Source organism: Saccopteryx leptura, chromosome 7 (genome assembly GCF_036850995.1).
Source record: "Saccopteryx leptura isolate mSacLep1 chromosome 7, mSacLep1_pri_phased_curated, whole genome shotgun sequence".
Taxonomy (NCBI): domain Eukaryota; kingdom Metazoa; phylum Chordata; class Mammalia; order Chiroptera; family Emballonuridae; genus Saccopteryx; species Saccopteryx leptura.
The window spans coordinates 111,508,243-111,531,743 of NC_089509.1; the positions used below are offsets into that span (position 1 = coordinate 111,508,243).

Here is a 23,501-nt window from a genome sequence, read left to right on the forward strand (position 1 = left end):
TTCATCTGTGGAAGAGACGCTTCAGTAAATCTTCCTACTTTCCAGAGACAACGTGATAATTAAGTTATTCAGAATGAACCATAATTATTAAAGCTTCTCTTTTCTCAGCATTTTCCCTTATATTTACTTGAAATAAAGCTAAAGGGCAGCACAGAAAAAGAGTTGGGTCCTGCGTCACTCACCGTTTCATCTTCCTACTGGTGGTCTTGAGAGTGCACCAATTATAACTCAATTAGCTTGTCTCTAACTTCTTATCTACAGATGAGAAGAAATGCAACCATATGGCCAGGCTGATTAAAATAATTAATTCTACCTGGAGCAAATGCTATATCTTTGGTTGCAGACTAGAAATTTTTATCATGACTATTCACGCTATATATTTTAAAGCCTATAGAAACAGATTTTTCCTTAAAGAAAATAAAGCCACAAAAGAATAACTTGCATGATGTCATCGTCCATAAAGCCGGCGTGCGTTTACTGAGCACCAACTGTGTCTCAGGCACAGCAGACAGAACAGAAATGGACACAGACTGAGATTCCTGCTATTATGACAGAAAATAAACAAAACAAATGAGTCAGATGTAGATGGTCTTCAAATAGAAGAGACCTGAAGAAAATAAAGGGCCACAAAAAAAGGAGTGGACATGTTGGGTACAATTTTAGATGGGGACCCTGAGCAGGATGCATCTGGATAAAACAGAAAAGATACCATGGAACAAAGGAGGTCGATGTCTAGAGAAAGGCTGTTGCGGGCAGAGGAGCAGCACCGGCAGAGACCTCGAGGCAGCGGCAGCCCCTAGGCTTCACCGGCTGCACAGCCCCACCTAGCGGCCGGCTCTGCGGGCTGCCCGACTCCTCCCACACTCCGTCTGCTCCGCCCACATGTGCTTTCCTCTGATCCACCCATCTCTCTCTGTTCTGACCCTTATTTTTCCAGATTTTTGCACAATTGTGTAAGTTCTTACTTATCCTCTAATTCTAAATAATAATGGGGTTCTGCTTCCGCACGTGAATCCCAACTTCTACATAGTCTCATCTTTTAAAATTCACGTCACCCAAGGGCACTGTCATTGAGGGCTCAGTCTATCAGGCCCGGAATGGGCCTGAGCTGTTTGGCTCAAGTGCTTGCATGGCACTGACCCCTGGTCAAGAAATAAAAAGTACTGATTTACACAGTGTTGTGTTGTCACCATGCGTCTGAGGAGTTTGGGGTCATTTGACTCAGCTTGTCAGCATTGTGTGCTGATAACAGGAGGATTCATGACTTGTGTCAGGTCCCACTCAGACCTCCAGCGGTTTCTTGTATTAGAGCTGGTAACACAGTAAGAAATACACCCCTGTGACCAGTAAGGTAGAAGCAGCCCCGGCCAGGGCTCTTGGAGTTATTTTAGGTTGTTCTCGGCACGTGTCTTGACCTTTGGGCTCTTGGAACTGTTTCTATCATTCTGAGCTGTTTTCCGTACACGTCAGTGGTTCCTGGTTCTAGAGAGACAGTGCATCTGACGTGGTCCTGCAAAGGGAAGACCGTTAGGCTTGCCCCCAGACTCGCCAGCCTTGGCAGACTCCTTGCTGGCTGGCATCTTTTGGTCATGGAGTTCTTCTTTCTTTAATTCTGTAAGTGAATTGAGTCTGTTACCTGCAATGAACTTGAAATGACTAGGCATTGCCATTTGAGGGGGCCAGTGAGTCTTTAACATTTGAACCAGTCTGGCTGGCACTGTGGAGGCACATGCGGTGAAAAGTCTCCCGCCCGTTCTTGCGCCCCAGCCGCCATCACGCTTCCCTCCCTAAGGAAACCAGTGTTACAAATGTCATGCCGGTCCTTCAGTGGGAATTTATGCACACATAGGCAAATTCCTGTTAATAATTTCTCCTATCTTACACAAACAGAAGAATTTTGTGTACACTGTTCTGTTCCTTGTATTCTTCAAGGAGTAATTTTTTAGAGAGTTTTAATTTTCCTAAAACAGATTTGATAGTTTACAAAATCTGTCCTGACACAATAACTACACCTTTCTTAAATGTGGTCATTCTTGGTCCCAGTTTTGTAACTGTTGCCATATGCCTATATGGTTTGTATGCTCAAGACACAACACACTGAGGTTCAAAAGGGGTCACATCACATTGCTTGGATTTGTTTTGCTTTCCTAATAAAATTAAAGCCTCTTCTGAACTCCCTCACCAGGTAGAGGAAATTGTTCACCTTCAGCCACAGTTGGCACGGAGAGGTCCCTTCTCTTTCCTGACATTGTATGAGAATCCCGAGCAATGAAGGGGGCTCCGCCATGTCCATGGTGGCAGCCATTGTGCTCAACCATAATTGTTAGCAATGGTGGGCGTCCTGTGTCCCTTGGTCCCCGGACACCCAGCATTCCCCCACAATAGTCCTCTTCACTTGTGGGAACGGGTTGGGTCAGTCTCTGCTACTTTGAGAGCCGTAGCCCCCTGCAACCCCACCCCACTCATCACCCAACCCCATAATCCAGCTTGTTGTGTGCAGAGGACCAAGGTCTTAGTATTCCTCTAGTTGTTACAGCCCTCTTGTGAAAAATGTAGAATTTGTGTTTACTTCTCTCCCCACCTCTTTCTTTTAAGGGTCTGGTCACTTTGCCTCCGACAGGCTGAGGGGTCATCATCTTTCTTGGGTAATCCATGCTAATGTCCCTCAGTGGGCGGGACACACAAAAGCTGTTTGGCAACTGGCTTCCCCCACTGCGTGGGCCTCCCCGCATGCGCCCAAGTCTCCAGGAGTGTTTGACAGTATTTAAACTTAGGCTGTTCCGCTCGTTTGTTCATCACAAAGGAAGCCAGGACAAAGCCTTTTCCTCCATCTCCTATGAAGTTCCCTGCCCCTGGTGGCACAATAATCAACCTCTGGGACTGAGCCTTGGCCATCGGCCACCCCTTCCCACTGTGCCTCCCTTCTGCGAGCTTTATCACGTTGTTTTCCTGGATAGGTGGTTCCAGAGTCTCTGGAACTGAAAAAAACAAACAAACAAAAAAAACCATTTTAAAATGTTGACTCAGCGTATGAGTTTTTGATCTTTTTTTGAACACAGAACCCACTGGCTGGGGCACCTTTAAGATTTCCACCCCATCTCTGTTCCCTCAAGAAATAACCACAACGAAGTTGTTCAACAGTTTTCTTAACCTTTCGGAGGGTTTGTATAAAATGATGAAAACATATAACCTTCTAAATAAGTTTCTTTTTTCTAGTTGCGACAAGAAGTTTTCTGATTTCAATTTAAGTTTATTGCAGTGTTTCTCTATTATCTTAAATGACTTTAGCAGAACATGATTACAATGGGTTGAATAATGCTCTTCCCCCCCCCGCCCACACACACACATAATAGTATATATAAAGCCTTAATCCCTGGAATGTTACCTTATAGGACAAAGCCTTTGCAGACGTGATTAAATTTAGCATCATACTGGGCAATTATCCAGGGTTATCCATGTAGGCCCTAAATGTAATTACATGTATGGTGACTGCCCGAAGGAAGGAGTGTGGGGGAGGCAGAGGAGGGTAAAGAGGGATGAATGGTGATGGGAGGAGACTCGACTTGAGGTGCTGAACACACAGCACAATATACAGATGACATATTGTAGAATTGTACACCTGAAATTTATATAATTTTATTACCAATGTCACCTCAGTAAATTCAATAAGAAGAAAAAAATAAATCCATGTGAGGCAGATTAACGAGAGAAAATAACAAAAACAACAGCCACAGGCCCCATGTATTCTTAGAAGAATAAGCCGGAGGGAGATCTGGTCACAGACACAGAGGCAATGTGAAGATGAGCAGAGAGATTTGAAGATGCTGGCTGGCCTTGGTGATCAGGGCGATGTGGCCACAAACTAAGGAGTGCTGGCAGCCACCAACACTAAGTGGACCAACAGGTTGATGCTTCTCTCTTTTTCTGTCCCCGCCCTCCAAAGTCAATGGAACACTTTTTAGAAAAAGAGGTACACTCTAAAATGTAGTCTTTTGAAGATACAAAGTTGACGAGAAGGAGCAAAGATTACTACTAAAGAAAAAAAAATCATGTTTTTCAACAATCTAGCTCTCCTTTGTCCAAATTATGTACCTGAGAAGCTGTCTCATATTAAGAACTAACGTTTGTTGAGTGCTTACTATGTGTAAGGTCCCCACAGCTTGATTAGCCTACCTTACCTTGCCTTAGCCATACCATCATTGGTGCATAATTATGTTTAATTTTCTTAGAAGAAAACCAACACTAAGGATAAATATGTCACCCTGGTCACATAGCTGTTGGTGGTATTTCCTGAAGGGCATTTTAGGAAATCTGTACAAAAGCCTGCACCATTATCTGCAGAGTGACTTTCTTTCCACGGTAATGCTGTATAGTTATACAAACTTTATCTTGGTGCTACCTCACATTCTAAGACTTTATAAAATGTCATATTGAAAGACTTCTTTAACTCTTTCTCTTACTATTCCCAGAATTGCCTGTGCAAAGCTTTTTGTTGTTGTTCCAGGTTGTTAACCTCAAAAAGCTGAGAACAAGAATCAAACAATGAGTAAAAATTAAATGTGAAGGTTCTATGTGAATTGGACTAATTAAAGTTTTGGATGGGGCATTTAAAAAAGACTTAACTAAGTAAAAAGATAGATTAGATTTCTTCTGGGGAAAAAAACACATCGTAAATGTGTGACTGTTCCAAAGTTAATGTGTACTTGTAATTTTACACCAATTAAAAATATTATATAATGGAAAAGTTGTTGACTAACTATAAGTTTCAGACATAATGGAGAATGTCTGAAAATTTAAATTGAAAAAGAAAATGGAGATAAATAACCAAGAACACACTGGGAAATCTCAATAACTGAGCGTTTGCATGATCAAGTAATAAATAGTATTAAAGTGTTACCATGAATGAAACTCTATTATTGGTGTTTACACTGAACAGTGGAACTGAAGAGAAAGGCCAAAAGTGAACTCAAGAGCATATCACAGTTTAATTCCTAATCCAGTTGCCATTTTAAATGACATAGAAAATGGTGATTTATTTAATAAAGATCACTTGAACAACTGGTTACATATTTGGAAAAATAAAGGAAAGTATAAATCTATCCCACAACATTATCTTGAATAAAATACATCAAAGAGTTAAATGAACAACCCCACAAAAGGAGTGGAAGGACATTCTCATACACGTCTTACTTCAGGATGAGCAAGGCTTTTCTAAGCCACAAGCAGTGGGAGCACTCAGTGAGTGACCGTCACTGCTATGGCATCTCTGGAACTTTTTCCTTCACTGGTTGTCCTAGGACTCAGCGGGGACGCCTCTTGTTTATCTATACACTCCCATGGCGGGTAAGGCACTTCTATGTGTATCCTGAATGCAGCTCTCCATGAGCTCTCCACTCAAATATCCGACTGCCTACTCACCAGTTCCACTGGCTGCCTGTAGACATCTCTGAGTAATACAAGTAATACTGCCAAACCAGAACAGCAGCTCCGCGTCCCACCAAGCCCCTGTCTTTCTCAGTCTTCTGTTCAATTACCATTGATTTGGTGATTTTTCTCACTTTTCTGCAACCCCACAGCAATTCTTGTCGGCTCTCCCTCCAAAATATGTCTCAACCTGACAATTTTTTCTCCATCTTCAATTAGTACTTTTTTAGACTATTATTGTCTCCTCTTGTCGGAACATCTGCAATAATCTACTCGTTTTTCTCTATCCATCCTACAGTCTGTTTTCTGTGTTCTTTTAAAAGAGATTTTATTTTAAAACCAGAGATGCTACAATTCTGTGTTAAATCATTCCTAATGGCTCCTAATTGCAACTAGAATACCATATACATTTTTTAGTATAACTCACAAAATTCCACATGAGTCTTTTCCTGTTTATCTAAACATGCCAATCACACCTCAACAAAGTGGTTAAAAACAGAGGAACATGAATGTTAACATGCACTGGAAGTTGATTGATACTTACTGAAGTCAGAAAGATAAGAAGGGTCCAGGACTTGTAGAGCTTGGTGCAATAAGGAAAGAATAACGTATTTTATGGTCAATGAAGTAAGAGGTAAATGGGAGGTTTTAAGCAGAAGATTAACATGCTTAATTCACTATACATGCTAAAGATGACTTTGGGGGCACTGCAGTGAACCGGAAAGTGGCAGAGGAAGAATGAAAGCATCACCAATCAGGGGGCTACTCTAGAAATCCAGGGACGGCCCTGGCCGGTTGGCTCAGTGGTAGAGCATCGGCCTGGTGTGCGGAAGTCCCGGGTTCGATTCCCGGCCAGGGCATACAGGAGAGGTGCCCATCTGCTTCTCCACCCCTCCCCCTCTCCTTCCTCTCTGTCTCTCTCTTCCCCTCCCGCAGCCGAGGCTCCATTGGAGCAAAAGATGGCCCAGGCACTGGGGATGGCTCCTTGGCCTCTGCCCCAGGCGCTAGAGTAGCTCTGGTCGCAACAGAGCGACGCCCCAGATCGGCAGAGCATCACCCCCTGGTGGGCGTGCCGGGTGGATCCCGGTCAGGCACATGCGGGAGTCTGTCTGACTGCCTCCCCGTTTCCAGCTTCAGAAAAATACAAAAAAAGAAAAAAAAAAAAAAAAAGAAATCCAGGGACACGGTGGTGACTGGATCAGGATGGTGTTGATTTGCGAGCTTGAGAGTTGCCTGGATGGCATTTGAAAATGACCCCTGTATAAGGAGGGCAAGTAGAGACCAGAGAAAGAGGCAGTCCACTCCAGATTGTTGGGTGGCAGTTTTAATAAGCAAGGGAACTTACATACGAGGTCTCATTAACATCTTGCTCTCTTAAGGCTGTGTCCTTGCAGTGGCTCTTAGAGTGGGAATAGCAGGTGAAGGTCCATTTCAAGAACAAGGGAAAGGGTAAGGAGACTCCAGTCACCCGGGTCTAATTCACACATCAACTACTGGTTACATCCTCACGATGACTTCCAACAGTAGGGGAAGTGTGTAAAAGCAGACATATTTGAAGCATGGTTTTGGAAGGACAGTTGACATGACAGGACACGTTGACTTATAAGGAAAGGAAGAAGCATCAAGAAATTATCTTGAATTCTGGCTAGACCATTTCTCAGAGGAGAGCAGAATGGACCATCTGCTGGGAGAATGGAGAGGCTGACAGAGACTCAAGGATGCCAGCGTGGGGAAATGACTATGTGTGTGGTCCAGGCCAGAACTGCTACACTTGGGATATTGCCAGTGTGAACAGGCAGGCGTCCTCCCCAATGTTGCAATCATAACCCAGGTACTGAATTCTGTCCTAACTCCAGGGAGAAGGAGAGGGGGAATCAGCTGAACCTGAAATGGATGAGGTTACATTGAGTTAATAAAAGTTACATTTTCCGCCATCAGGCAGTTGGAGCCTTGAAACAGCAGCTGACTTCTAGAAAACTCAGATGACCTTTCCTAATTGCTCCGCAGACTGTTTTTTGAGGAATGTGTTCCTGCTGATCCCAATGGGTCTAATGATACTTACAGCTGTTATCCTACTTAATCCTTACATAAAAACAACCCAGGATCACTCCCTTTTCTCATCTCTGAGACGCTGAGGGCTTAACATAATTTGCCTTGGGGTTTGAAGTCAGAGGGCCAAGATTACAAACCAGGCAGAAATGAATCGAAGCTCCAAACCACATTGTACCTGGTCCCTGTGCAAAACGTCCGTCTGCCCCCTCCCTCATCACGCCGTCTCCTCCTGGGGAGTGGATTCATCTGGAATTAGTGGAAGGTGTTTGTTTCTCCCCTACTATCCCTGAATGCTAAAGAACATTCTGTTACTAACAGCCGGGTGTCTTCCCGGAAACAACCACACTCACTTCCGGTAGAAAAGGGGAGTATTTTGTATTTTTTCCTCACAGGAATTTAAACTTTAGAGCAATATAGCTTTTGGTGCGGGTCCCTTCCCTTCCCTCATCTCTTCTTCCATAGATCTTCTCACATGACAACCTGGCCTTTTTTTTAAACCTTGCTTTTCAGTTGATTGAAAAAAAGTGAAGAATTTGAGAAGACAAATTCCACAGGAACCTAGCACCCCGTCTACCTGCCCACGTGCACTTGCACCCCACATTCTTCTGCTGTCCAAGAGGCAGTGCTTGGTTTCAGGGGAGAAAAGATGTTAAATAGACTCTGAGCATGGGTCAATAAATAGATTAAAAAACTGTGTGTGTGTGCACGCACACATACATATAATTTAAAAATTAAATACGTAGACATAATACATACATATATGTGTGCATTTTCCAAAAATTTAAGAAGAAAACCCATAGAGAATGTTCCTTAAACAATCATTGAGGTTTGATGTCAAAGCATTCCTGTTTGACTTTTTCAGCAAATACAATGCACATCATCCAACCATGAGTATGATACACTTTGCTGCAATGTGCAGGCTCTCTGGTAATATTCGTAGACACCCGCTCCTCATCATGTTTTCTGATAGATAAATGAAATTCCAACTGCCCTTTTGTTGTCCCACCTAGCTGCCCAACCTCACCCTTACTTGCTGGATAATCACCCCTGAGGCAGAAAAGTTCCAGAAAGCTGAAATCGTAAAACTGTAAAAGGGAACATACCAGAACTTTTGAATAGGTACCCCCTCAGGCTCTCCAAAGCCCTATAAAATTTGCCCCTAGTCTGTAACTGGTGCCCTTCTCCCCAGAGAGGTGCCTGGCAGGGTTCCCTTCTTCCTTTCAATAAAGTCTGTTACTCTGGTCTTTTCGGACTCCCATGGATTCCAACATTTGGTGACAAAACCCGGGACAGGGTACTAACTGCCTGGACAACCCCTCTTTGCTGTCTAAACTTACAACCAGGGAAGCAGTGGGCAGTGGCAGCTCATCCCAGGCTTACTCCCTGATTTTGTTTGGATGTGTAATTGTAGGTTGATTGGTCGGCAGTCTAACCCTGTCCTAAACCCCTGCCAGACCAGAGAAAGGTAAGGAGTTTCTCCCTTTCCCTTCCCCGGTTGGCTTCTCTTTTCCACAAAATTTTCTCTGGTTGGACGGTTTTCTCTGACACGCCTCAGCTTTTGAGGGGTTTGAATTTCAGTCTCAGCAGACTACACAAAAGACTAGGTGCCTAGCCAAACCTCTCCACTCTCTCTCTCAAAACTCCCTAATAGGTGGTGATGACTTCTATCAGGGATAACTCCCCACACAGAGATTTTCTCCTCTTGGGACAGTGACAAAACTCAGGGATGCCCCCTCTTGCTCACCTGTCTCCACTATGGGCTCTTCAGAGTCTAAGCCTTCCAACCAGATCCCTCTAGGATGTCTCATAAAAAACCTCACTAAGTTGGGCCTCTCTGACCTTAAGCCAAAAAAACCTCATTTTCTTCTGTAACACGACGTGGCCCCAATACAAATTAGACAATGACTCCCATTGGCCTGAAAACGGGACATTCGATTACAATATTCCGAGGGACCTAGATAATTTCTGCCACTGGACTGGGAAGGTCTTAGAGATTCCTTATGTGCAGGCTTCCTTCTACTCTTACTCCTGTCCTTAATTTCTGTGCCACCTGTTCTACGCACAGGTCATTTTTTTGGCCAAAGAAACCTCACCTAAAACCTCCGCTCCTAATCTTTCCTTCTCTGCAAACTCCCAACTCTCTCTCCCTCCTGCCTGACCCCCAGGGGCACCCCTCTCTTGGGACCCCTCTCTGGTCCCTCTGCAAATCTTTTCCACTTGAGTCTCTCCCCTCCAGAAAGCCCCCTCCCTTCGCAGGATCCTGTTTCTCATTCACTTGCAAATACCAGTCTCTCTCTTTCTCCTCCCCTGCTGGCCAGGGGCCCCTCCCTTCTCCACTGTGTTCTTGAACCCCTCCTCCCTCCTTACAGATGGGCGGCTCTGTCTCTTTTTCTTCTTTGACCCATCCTTCCCCCTCCTCAGAGACTGACTGTGCCTTCCACTACCCCTCGTCCTCTCCCCTCTCCTCAGAGCTCTAAATCTTTTTGACTCCTCTGACCACGTGGCGCCACCACCAGCACTTTAATTTCCTCTGCCTCCTCCTGCAGATTCTGACTCTCCTTCTTTCCATCCAGCTGTTCATACTGTCCATCTGTCTGCTTTCTCTCTTCCTCCCCTCTATGCTGACAACTCCCTGCCATCTCAAAAAGCTTAAAAAAGCAAAGTTGTCTATTGAGCTGTGTGAGTAATCTGTTTTGTCTCTGTCAGAAAATATCTTTAATATAATTTTAATTGAAACAAGTAAAGCACACTCATTTAGATTCCTTAATTCATAATTTGTATGTGTAACTGTGTCTGTTTCTAAGGCCTTAAACCAATAATTACCCACCTCTTAAACCAGGCTTACTCATCCCCACAGACTCTCCCTACAATACTCCCATCCTTCCTGTTTGAAAACCTTCAGGGGCTTATCACCTTGTATAAGTCTTACACCTAGTCAATGAGGCAGTAATTCTTCTCCATCCAGTAATCCCTAATCTCTACAAGTTACTGTCACACATTCCCTCAAACACCACATACTTCACAGTCCTAGACCTCAAGAATGCTTTTTTTTTACTATTCCTCTACACCCTGACTCTTACTTTCTGTTTGCATTCACCTAGAATGACCCAGACACTAATTCAGCCCAGCAATTTACATGGACTGTTTTACCCCAGGGGTTCAAAAACAGCCCACACCTGTTTGGGCAGGCACTAGTTCAGGATTTAGCAGCATGCAATCTCAAAACTAGTACTCTCTTACAATATTTAGATAACCTACTCCTCTGCAGCCCTTCCCTGCCTACCTCAAGGAGACACACCACCACCCTTCTTAACTTCCTCGCTATAAAGTGATATTGTTTCTTCTCTGCTAAAGCTCAACTTCACTCTCAGTCTGTAGCCTATCTGGGCATCACCTTAATCCCCACCACCTGAGGTCTCACCCTAGATTGAACTCAAACCCTCCGCAGTCTCCAACCACCTACCACAGCAAATCAAATCCTTTCTTTCCTTGGTCTAATAGGCTTCTTTAGACACTGGATTCCCAATTTTGCTCTCTTAATCAAGCCCCTCAGTGAGATCTTCTGAGCATGGCTTTTAAGGTCTATAATGGCCACGGAAGTAACAGAAAAGGCAAATAAGGCCCAAAAGAAGTCAGGAAATACCAGCTTTTGGCATACGCTCTTAAAGGCTCCAGCACCCTAAAGGCCTTCATAGAATTCCATTAGGGCCCTGCTCCAGAGTGGAAAAAAAGGTCATTGAACTGAAGCCTGCCAGGCTTCCTGTCCTCACCAGTTGACATGTCTTTGCTGTGGAAGGGGGACAAGAGAAGGTAAGCTACCCCCTTGCTCCATGGAGGGAGGGTTCAGTCTCTTCTAGGCCTGCTCCAGCTACCTGTGACCTGACCTTGCCCAGCATGCTGGGAATTGCCACTGAATGCCCAAGGATATCGTTCATGAGCCTAAGGTATTTCTTCCAAGTAGCAGATAAACTGATCTCATTTCTTGTAAACATAAGGGCCATCTACTATGCCTTGCATGAATATTTGAGTTTTATTTATTCCTCGAAGATCTCTACTGTGGGTATTGACAGTCTGATTTTGTTACTTTATTTAATGTATAGCATCTCCTTTATTCCTCTTGTCTCAATGCCCCATGCCTATTGTAGGCTGGGACCTGCTGCTAATTCTGGCTAGAAGCAGTGGTCACTAGGACTTAATCCTTAACTTCAAAGTGTAGAAATGTAACCACCCTTTCCCTAAGTACTTGCAGGATTTACAGGTTACTCAGCAAACTGTTCAAAGACTGTCCAAGAGGCGCTTCCAGCATTAAATCACCCAAGGACTGACTTTCACGTGGACAGGTCCACACACCATGATCCTGACAACTCCCACTGCTGCTAAAGTAGAAAAACGGCATGCCTTATTCCAACCACAAACCAGAAGCTGGTTGGCAGATGTATGGCAAATATATGAAAAAACTAAGGACTCTTTTAATCAGACTTTGGAAAAAGGGAAACTAGGGAAAAAAGAAAGTCAACTTAATTGTCACTAAAAGTTAAAGATTTTTTAAATCAAGAGTTCTGACTAGAAAGGAATTGTATGGTTTTGATAATAGAAGGTATAAGGTATGGAAATACTTTTGAAAGAAAAAGGAAAAGCAAGATGTTATGAAGGCAGTTATTTCTGAATAAGAAAGTGCACAAAAGCTGAGGGTTTATGTAAATTGTAGAAGGTTTGTGCAGGTTGTAGGAAGTTTGTACAGAGAAAAAAGAATTTGTACAGTCAGAAAACTGGTTTTCAAAGAATGTTTAATTAGTCACCCTAGCTAACAATCCTCTACTCTCCCCACTTATTGGGGCAACTCTTTCCTCCACCCTGACCATATGGAGCTCAGAAACAGAGAAACAAAACCAACTCCTTGTCCTCCTATTCTCTATTCACCTCTCAGCCTGCCTCACCTATCAGGGGCTTTCTACTCATGTGGGACCAACACTTAAATGTGTCTCCCTACTAATTAGACCGAAACCTGTACCCTAGTCTATCTCACCCCAAATATTTACCTAATCCCACCTCATGAGCCTCTTTCAATTCCTAGTACACTACCTTCAATCTAAGGACCAAACAAGCTGTACAGGTAATCCCTCTTCTTGTTGCTTTAAGAATTTCTATAAAAATAGTTGTAGGGGCAGGGAGACTGGCCACTTCTTTGTCTTATTCCTACTCTCTCTCTCTCTCTGAAGCCCAGTGAAATTGTAAACATGGAATCAGTGGTTTCACACAACCTGGGTGTCTTGACTATTGCTTTTCACTGGTCCACCCACTCTCTTATTTATTTTTCTAACTTTTAGACCCTGCTTCTTACGTTTGTTCACTAGTTTCTTACAGAACCGCATACATACCTTTGCCAATCAGAAAATTGGAAAAACTCCTTATTCTCGATGCTAGTACCAATTATAGGACCAATCCTAATTTTGTGCCTAATATTAATGCTTGCCCCTTTCTTTATCAAGTTCCTGCAGGCTCAAATGAGAGAAATCTCCAGGATTACCTACAATCAAATGCTTTTACAACCCCTACTCCAACTGCCCTGGGGTGGGTTCATGAAGGAGGCCCCCTATAGGGAAAACAGCAGGAAGTGGCTCCAGAAGATGGCCGGTCCGAGACAAACCTCCTTCCTGAACCCCATACCCTCTCCTTCCCCCCACCTCTTTTTCTTTTTTCTTTTTTCTTATCATATCACAGAGTTGAGAAATGATAGATATATGAAATTCCAGCTGCCCTTTTGTTGTCCCACCTAGCTGCCTGACCTCACCCTTACTTACTGGACAATCACCCCTGAGGTAGAAAAGTTCCAGAAAGCTGGTCAACCTGCCCCAAGAAGAAGCATTCCAGAAAGCTGAAATCGTAAAACCGTAAAAGGGAACATACCAGAACTTTTGACTCAGTATCCCCTCAGGCTCTCCAAAGCCCTATAAAATTTGCCCCTAGTCTGTAACTGGTGCCCTTCTCTCCGGAAAAGTGCCTGGCAGGGTTTCTTTCTTCCTTTCAATAAAGCCTGTTGCTCTGGTCTTTTCCGACTCCCATAGATTCCAACACTTTCCTCCATTGTTTTCATGGGAAGCTGCCCCAGTGCTAATAAGTGTTGAAAACCCCACTGAAGGTTCTGGAGATCTGCCAGAGGGCCACTGTGCTGCCCTGTGTCACCATGTGTCACCATGCCGTCCTGTCGTCTGGCAGTGGTGCTTGGATGCTTTTAGGCTGAAAAGATTCCAAGGTCATTATCAAGTTCTACTTAGAGCTTCTAACTCTAGTAACATCTTCTAATCCACTTGGATCATAGGCATTTTGATCAATTGCCCTCCTTCACCTTGGCTCCATAATCACCACCAAATTAAAGATATTAAAAGTTTTATTGAGTTGTGATGTTAATTAACAAATACCAACAAGGTCTGGCCCCTGCATTTTAAGCTGAGGGACATACTGTGTCAGCAATTAGCCTATAATTAAATATCTATTAAGTTAATATGCACCATAAACATGCAGTGTTTATAATTAAAATGATTTAAAAAATACTCCTTTTTATTCTGCCATCAAACTAAATTGAAAACTATTTGCCTTCATAAGAACATGTATTTAAAATTGAATATTGACTCTTGTTTTTCCTGCTTATTAACTAACATGATAACAAAATATTTAGTATGCACAGCGGATAATCTAGCAGATCAGGGTAATCGGAATTGACATCTGTGGGTTGAAGAAGCCAGCTCTTTCCTCTTTTAGTCTTCACCTTCTCTAAAAACACTGTGCAGTTTGAAGCCTGTGGAAGGTACAAACACGTTGACTAGACTGTGACCCACGGATGGAATTTAACATTTAAATGGTGTACTCATTTCCACATTCACATTCTACAAAAAAAAAAAAAAGGCTTTTAAGTGTGATTTCAAAAATGTTGTTTTGAACTTTTCATCTACTTTAAATTTGTTTTTCTGCCTAAAAATAAGGCAAAGTTTTTCAGGAAAGAATGAGTGTATGATACCACCAGCCTATAAAGACTCGTCTTCAGAAAAATGGCAACTTCTGCCCTTTGTATGATATGCAGTATGCTGGCTTTGATGCAGTTAATTAAGGAAATCCACGTTCTTCCCTCCTGACAGACAGCAATTCTGTGTATAGCCCCACGACACCCCAGCTGGCCATTTTTTCCCCACTAGACAATTAGAAATGGCTTGACCGCAATGACACTGCAGATTAGATGTTTACGACCAAATGCAAACCGTGGAGTCTACCAAAGTCTAAGACCAGGAAGGACAGAATCCGCCCAACAAATCAAGTGTGTGCTTTTCTGATCGAGGGAGAGAAATAATCCAAAGAATGATATGAATAATGGCCACCTCCAGAGAACCTTTCATCCACAGGACCCTGGGCGAGAATGCATGGCCATTCTTCTCAAGACTGTTCTTGAGAGGAACAGACAACAGCTCTCCCCCAGCGGATGCCTTCACAGGAGTCTAGAAACGAAGTGACCGCAGCTAGATGGAATCAGGAGACTGGGTGGCTTGCTATCAGGGGATGGACAAGGGAGATGCTGACTGAAGGAGAGAATGTGGGGGAGAAAAATCATTTTTCTTCTGCTCTGCTAGGTTCTCAGCTTCAATCCCCTGTAATAAGAGGCAGATTAACAAGGGAATACAAACAGAAGATTAACAACGTGTATACCCCCTGTATACATGGGAAAGACCCAAGAAAACGAACTCTCCAAAATGGCCCAAGGCACTACCTTAAATACCATCTTTAGTTAATGACGAAGAAAGATATGGAGGGATGGGGAGCCAGTAATGGGAGTTTTTCAGGCAAAGCACAGAAAATGTGGTTTAGCTGTCATGCCGAATTAAGTCTCTGCCTTCTCCACTGATAAGTTTTTAGAAATTTAATCATCCATCTCTCCCTGGTAACCCAAGGGAAATACTCTTATAAATAAAGATTCCCCTTATAAATGTAAATGTCTCTTATAGAAGAGAAACTTCTACTAGTTTTTTAAAGCTTCTCCTATGTTATTTCTTTAAAATAATCAGCATAAAACATTCCTTATATCTAAAAAGGCATATTGGGAGGGGTGACCTATTCAGTGCCCCTCCAGAAGCCAGGGCCAGCAAAGAATTCCTGCTACTCCTTAAGTATTTACTGGGGACTTTGGCAGCTTCTTGGGAGACTGTCATTGCAAACACCGTCTTCCTGCATTCACACACATGCTGAAAACATGAAGGGGTCAAGCAGTTATGAATAAGATGGTCTCAGGATTGCTCAGGGCACGTCTGCAATTCAGCTGTCTAGTATTTGTACATAGGCTATGCTCTTTAACGTAGAAAACTTTGAGAAAGTAATTGGTGTTTTATTTATTTATTTATTTATGCTACTGTGCACTTGGCAGCCATTAAAGGAAAGTTTAATTTCTTCCTCCCTCACAAAACAGGCAGAGAAGCCACAGTCCTGAGCGGCTCTACTGCCTAATGGAAGCTGGCATGGGCTTGGATGTTCTTAGATTCTATCTATACTGGCTAATATTCTTTTGAACTTCAGCATAATCAGTATTAAAAGTGCGAATAAACCAACACAGAGCATAATACAAATCAAAGCATATAGAGCACACAATTGAGATCTTCCATAATATTCCATCCGTCTCTGCTCTATAGACCGCAAGTTTATGGGGAAGATATTTTATGAGCTGATACAGTGGAGTCTGAAGGGTGAGGAGTTTAACAGCAGTATTGAGGATGCATCATATTGAATCACGGTGGGAGATCATTTCCAAACACTCAGCTCAAGCAGAGAGGTTAAAATGGCCCCTATATCACTAATAGACAGAACCAAGCTCTGAGAAAACAAATGCAGAGAAGACAGGAGAGGGAGGAATTGAGGGAACACTGACGAAGGACAGGTGCTCGTATTAGGAGCAGTTTTCACTTTTCCCCCTTGGCTCTCTAAGTTTTAGCTGCTGATGCTCTATTGGGCCGACATGTAGATATTTGGGGGGTTTGGTATGCATGTCAAACTACATGCTTGACAGCTATCTTTTCTGCTTATTTAGTAATTATTTTTCCTTGACTACTATCTTGTCAGATAATGCATCCACAAACACAGGAATCTGAGTTGTATACCATGCATATTCTTTTATTTTTCACAATCACGCACTGATTTGCATGAAGTGTGTCTCTTGCATTTGATTTTTAACTGAATTTTGACTTTTTTAAATTTGAAACTGTTTTAATGAGTTTAGTATTTTTCCATTGACTTCTGTAAGAGATGTTTAATGTTGTTTCTACTATGTTTTTATGGTACTGACTTTTAATAGCTTTCAAAACAAGCATTGTGCAATATGAATGAGTTCTGATACGTTTTGTGTGATTTTTCTAGTAATTTCTAATACTATTTTCCTTTACGTCTTACATTTAGTTTTAGAAAAATATTATTCAATGACATCATAAACACAGAAGAGTATTTGTATCCTTTAAATTACTGAGACAGTAAAACAAACAACATTGAGTTTATTTTAAAATGGCAACCAGGTATTTAGATATAATTAAAGTGCAAAGAGGAATATTAAAGCCTGCAATCTATATCAAGGTCATATAGTTTACATCATAAGTTAAAGTCATACAAGAGGATCCTTACCTAAGAAATCAATAGCAGGTTAGAGATCAATACAGATCATAAGCATTTTTATTTTCCTTAGTTTTTTAGTAACATGAGACTATATCTTTTTCAATTATCTATGATCATTTGAAAAACTAGTGTTGTCCAAATAGGCCTCTTTATCTTGAAATATTTATGTATATAATTTAAAATTTAGATTATAATTACTTTGAGAAATAAATGACCAAGAACTTTTAAAACTATCATGAAGAATGTTGAGCTGCTAATTTGGCAACAGCTAATGGTTGCCCATTAAGGTTGGCAGAATGATGGCCCTAAAGATGACCATGTGCTAATTCCTGCATCTCGTGGGTATGTTATGTTACATGGAAAGGAAGAATGAAGATTGCCAATCAACTGACTTTATGACGAAAGAGATGATCCTGGATTCCCCATTCAGCTGAATGGAATCACAGGTGCCTGTGAAAGATGGAAGAGAGAGGCAGAAGAGTCGGTGTCAGAGTGATGCGATTTGAGAAACACTTGAATGGCATTGTGGCTTTGAAGATGAAAGGAAACCATAAGTCAAGGAATGCTGGCAAGTTCCAGAATCTAGAAAAAGTAAAAACAAATGAAACAAAATATATTCTTCCCTAGAGCATCCAGAAAAGTACACATCCCTGTAACAACTTTGATTTTAGCCCAGTGCAATCCAGTTCAAACTTCTGACCTTGGAACTGTAACATAATACATTCGTGTTGTTTTAAACCATTTAACTTTATCCTGATTTGTTACAGCAGCAATAGAAATCTCATGCATCCATTTGTATGTGTGAGTGTGTGTGTGTCTACTTAATGGACACTTACAAACTCAGTATGAATATTGGAGTTTTTCTTAAGAAGTGAATAAATATATTCTGAAACTGGCACACTATAATTTGCATTATTCCCCATAATCAGAGAACTCAAAAAAACTTTGAGTCTCACTATATCCAAAGTGATAAAAAACATTTAACTGTAAAAACATCTCTATAAGTAATATTTTTAAACAGACCATATCATATTCCATACCACAGACTCTTCATAAATAAATGTAAATTTTCATAAAAATTGGCAAAGTATCCAAACCATATTTTCCAAACTAGACAATTTAAACTAAGAGAATTGATCGAGGAAAAATTAATGCACACTGAGAAATGTTTTGCTCATTTCTAGCATGCCTTTTGTTAGTCTATCAAGGATATTGCTAAACCATGGGCTCAAATAGAGAGGAGCACGTTGATTTTTGCAAGTACCACTCTTTTTTTCTGAAGGATACTTTGAAAAGGGGCTCATTAAGAGTGATATGCTTTTATCCCTGTGTTGAATGGACTGAGCGAATAGAAGTGACTTTAAATGACAGCCTATTTACAGAAAGCAGATGAAAGATTTATGCTCCACTGATATGCATCGGGGTCAGAGGATGAACATTTGATACAGTTCTAGACTAAAAAGCCAAGGTGCCTTTGAAAGATTCTAAGGTGGCTAATAATGCCCATGTTTTAACTCCAGTGGGAGTTCGGAGTTCCCATCCTTATTTTCCTCTTCCCACTCTCCAGCACTTTTTTTCCATTGGATTCTAAGGTATTAAACCCTCCTGGTTTCCTTCCTGCCTCTGTTTCCTTGCTGAAGTTTCCTCCCAAACTCACTTTGAAATGTGGGAGTTTCTGTGGGCTCTGTTCCAGCCACATTTCTTGCTTCCTTCCCCATTCTTCCTTGAGAACTGAGAGCCTCTTTGGCAACACTTAGATAAAACTATGTACGTCAACAAGACTTAGCTGTTTGCCCAGGAAATAATAAGGCTGTTTGCTTTGGAAATATTCCACAGATTAACTTATGAGATAATGTACTGTTCACCTGAACAAACTACTTGTTTATCAACCACAGCATACTTATCAGGGACCTCTCAAAGACCTTCACGTCTGTGCCCTAAACTATTATATTGACTCACTGCTGATCAGTTCTCCTGGCTTAAAAGATCTTAAGCCTTAAACCACTCGAGCTCAGCATCTAAACCTACAAAATATTCCACTTCTGTCTTCTCCTTCTGTTACGTTGCTAAAACTCTCTTTCTGCAGTAAATGTTGACTTTGCTTCATTAACAGGTTGTGTCTTTTTTGTTTGTTTGTTTATTTGTTTGCTTTGTTTTCCATTGATTCGAGAGAGAGGGAGAGAAAGGGTGAGAGAGAGGGAGGGAGAAAGAGAGAGAAACATCGTTCCATATTAGTTTTACTTAGTTGTGCACTCACTTATTGGTTGCTTCTCATAGGTGCCCTGACTGGGGATCAAACCGTGACCTTGGTGCGGTTGTGACCCTCTGTCCTCTGAGTCACCCAGCCAGGGCCTTGTCTCCTCTTTTTTAAGAAGTTAACCACTCCCTAGGTAACTTTCTCCATACCATAACTTTATCATTTAGACTGCTATCAATTTTCTGGTTTCTGTGTCTTGTAGGTGTTTTTCAGTCCCCAAGCTGCATCTCCAACGTGTCAGTTTCTATCTTCACAAATGTTGCCTTTGAACAAGACATCATCACCTCTCACCTGCCTCAATGTATAATCTATTGTCTTCTTTCCATTTATTCAGATCTTTAATCCTTGAAACATCTTAGCCTTGACTTACAGTTAAGAAAACAATGACTTCTAGGAGAAAGAGATACTTACCTTCTGTTTAGCAGCTCAGTTGTTATGGCCTAGTTATTTTTATTGATTAAAAAGAATTAAAAGCATATTTTAGAAAATGTAGAATGTATGATTCCATACTTAATAAATTTTCATCTACACATCTAAATCTATCTGCATTTTATTATCTATCATCTTTCTGTGTAATGATAGAGACTGATGTCTACTTAATGTTAGTGATTTTTTTTCAGAGTGCTGGAATTTTAAAACTCGCTTAGTATTTTTGTGTGTCATAGTTTTTATTATGAAGTTGTATAATAATTTAAAAAATAAAGGTCATTATTGCAAAAAATTTAACATACAGTGACATCAATCTGTTTGAAGAATGGTTTTTTATTATTGACTTCTAATCCGTGGAGAGGGCAGTTTAATCATGCTATGCTAATCAAATAGAAAGAATCTGCACACAGAAGAGTATAAAGTTATTTTTGATGTCTGTGATAATTATTATTATGGACATCTGAAACCCCCAAATATTCAGTTCATATTCTTTGTCTCCAGCATTCCACAAACTGCTTCTATTGTACTTTAAAATTAGTTCTCTTTTATTCCTGCAGAACTTCTTTCCAAAGCTTTTTTTCCTCGGTTCCAATTTGAGTTGTTACTTGTCGTCAGGGCACCAACCTTCACCGCCACGCCATCCCCGGGTCCTGCTCTGTGGAACTCTCTGCTGCTCGAATCTCATTTCTTCCTATTTCCCGGGATATCAACTATTAGCATGTAACTTCCTTATATAATGAGAAAATTATTTTTTGTGTCTTTTCAGAGATGATGATTTGTTTTTGATTTTAAAATCTTGACAACCGATGCCTCTTTTAGCTAGATATATACTTTCATTACTTTTAAAATAATTTTAAAGGGAATTGTCCAATTGTTTTTAACATCCAAAGTTGTTGGCAAAAAATCTAATTGCTGTGTTTCTCACTTATTTGTAAATGACATGTCTCCCTGCCCCAAGTCCCCCAAATATCTGGTGCCATCACTTTACCCATTTGTAAAACAAATATTTGAAGTTTGTGTATTTGGTAATATCCCTCATTAAGGATTAAGATTCAAAAATACTAAGGAAAAAGTCAAGAGCAGGTTAAGTCCACGGAAGACTTTCTTGAATAGTTTTTTTTTTTTTTTTAATAGAGAAGCTACTAAATAATAAATCAAAAAAGAATCATTGACTCTCTTTCCTCTGGTAGATGAAAGGGCATTGAGGATGAGGAGCTGTCTGTCAATCACCAGATACCCACATGGCTTGAGCCAGCGCTGGCCCTAACCCAGCTAACGTCACGGTGTACTTTATCAAAGACGCCCTTGGCATTTAGCAAAGTGAGCAGAAAAATTTGAATTGAAACAGGTTAAAGTGAACTAAAGAGCTGAACCAGAACTGCCCAACAGAGATATGAGCCACAGGAATAATATGAAGTATTCTAGTAAAAATTTAAAAAGTAAAGAGGTGATTTTAATAATACATTTTTGTTTAAAAAGCATGTCTGAGCTAATATCACTACAACATGCAATGTATATGAAAGCAAAATTATTAATGAGATGTTTACATTCTTTCTATTTTTATACCAAGTATTCGAAACCCAGGGTGGGTGTTGTACTTACAGCACACCTCAGTTCACGTGAGCCACATTTCAAGTGCCTGACAGCCACATGGGTTGGTCAGCAGAGTCAGACAAAGAGCTATGACCTAAAATGGATAACAATGGCAAATTCATTGGTTACAATCTCTCTGCATTATTTTCAGGCTGCATGTATACATTGGTTCCACCAAAGAGTCTCACTTTGTAGTTAAAATGACAACAAAAACACTTCAAAGAGGAAGGAAGAGGAGGAGAGAGAGGAAGAGAAAGGAGTCTTTGCTGTGGGTCTCTGCACACTCTGGAGCTTGTCTGTTTCCCATTCTTGGTCACTCTGGAGTTTGTCTGTTTCCCATTCTTGGTGGGTTTTTTTATTTCTTTTTTTTTTATTTTTCCGAAGCTGGAAACGGGGAGGCAGTCAGACAGACTCCCGCATGCGCCCGACCGGGATCCACCCGGCACGCCCACCAGGGGGTGATGCTCTGCCCATCCGGGGCTCGCATAGCCGCAATCAGAGCCATTCTAGCGCCTGAGGCAGAGGCCACAGAGCCATCCCCAGCGCCCGGGCAAACTTTTTCTCCAATGGAGCCTCGGCTGCGGGAGGGGAAGAGAGAGACAGAGAGGAAGGAGAGGGGGAGGGGTGGAGAAGCAGATGGGCGCTTCTCCTGTGTGCCCTGGCCGGGAATCGAACCTGGGACTCCTGCACGCCAGGCCGACGCTCTACCACTAAGCCAACCGGCCAGGGCTCTTAGTGTTTTTTCTTCACCACTGAGAGCCTGTCTGTGCTATTGGCTTATATGAAAATCTGTATGCTCAATGGGAATTATGTTGAATTTATGAACTTAGATATTAACTCCTCTATGACTGAGAAGGGTGAGATGTGTAGCTCGTGAGTGCTTTGATTGAATTTTCACTATGGGTACGGGGTGCCGGGAAAGGATTGGCTCTAGCTTGCTCTTCCATCAAGTCCTTTTGTTATTTCCACACCATGTTCAGAGGTGTCCAAAGTAAACCTAGATCATTAAGCTTATAAGAAAAGTGAATGTGCTGCAGCCCCTCCTGAGCCACCTGAGAAACCCCGTATAGCAGACGTTCTCGCACCATAGTGCGAGAGCCACCCCCTCAGCACCTCGGGGGGACTCGTCAGAAACGCCCCTCAGACCTGGGAACCACACACTTGGAGGTGAGACGCAGCGACCTGTGGTTTGACCTGCTCTCCAGGTGACTCGCTGTGCACTCATGTTTGAGGACAGCAACCACAGAACTCGGTACTGACTTTTTGTTTTTGTTTGGGAATCCTTCCCAGTCCTAGGAGCAATGTCTCCGCGTGTAAGATGCTTTCCTTGTGGCTATGATACCACACCCCTGCAAAGTCACAGAGTACACAGGTGAAATCTTGTTTTCTCGGGACAAGACAAGCTTACGTACGCACACACACACACACACATGCACACACACACACACGCACACATGGCTTTTGTCAAGATTGAGCGTATAAACTGAAGCTGTGTACATGTGCAAGACTATACAAATTCCAATGGCGTGGGTTTTATAATGCTTAGACTAGACTCAGTTATTCAGCAGGAAAAGTCAATATCATATTTTTAACATATCACATTTATCTATCTTTATAGCTAAAATAATATATATATGTTAAAAATGTGGTTGCCTACTTAAATTCACCAGCTGCAGAGAGGTCTTGTTGGAAAAACAACCCCTTTTCCTAAATACCATATTGCCCGCTAATTGTATCATATAGAAAATTACCTTGGTTCCTTGAAAGTTATGATTTGGAAGAAGGTCTTTTGAGCAAGAATATAGAGATCCTTTTATAAAACTTTTGGAAATAACTTCTGTAAAAGATATAGTAAATGAAAGGTGTCAGCTGAGATTTTCACGCATTGCTCAGTGCCAATTAGCACCCCTGAATCACTCTGTCTCTAGCTTTGAGTGCAAAATCTTTCTTCATCTCATTCCTTGCTCTAAGTCTCGGGTGACATGTCCTTAATTGAATGAAAATGGACCATGCAGCAAAGCAAATACTGGTGGTTAATCAGCATTTTCTCTGTACAGCTTCTCCGGAGAACTTTCTGAAATAGCAGCTTCATAGAAATATCACCGTC

At 41.7% G+C, this 23,501-nt stretch overlaps 1 long non-coding RNA gene, 1 other non-coding gene and 1 pseudogene across 2 annotated transcripts in view; 1 reads left to right on the top strand and 2 right to left on the bottom strand.

Annotated features, from left to right (window-relative positions):
- The window catches only part of LOC136378700 (ATP-dependent RNA helicase DDX18-like), a 41,906-nt pseudogene extending 19,424 nt beyond the window's left edge, over window positions 1-22,482 (bottom strand).
- Window positions 1-23,501, bottom strand: part of LOC136378559 (uncharacterized) — a 510,347-nt gene that overhangs the window by 478,410 nt on the left and 8,436 nt on the right. The window lies entirely within an intron of this gene.
- Window positions 6,209-6,284, top strand: TRNAT-GGU (transfer RNA threonine (anticodon GGU)). Its single transcript has one exon. It is a non-coding gene; the product is annotated as a tRNA-Thr (tRNA).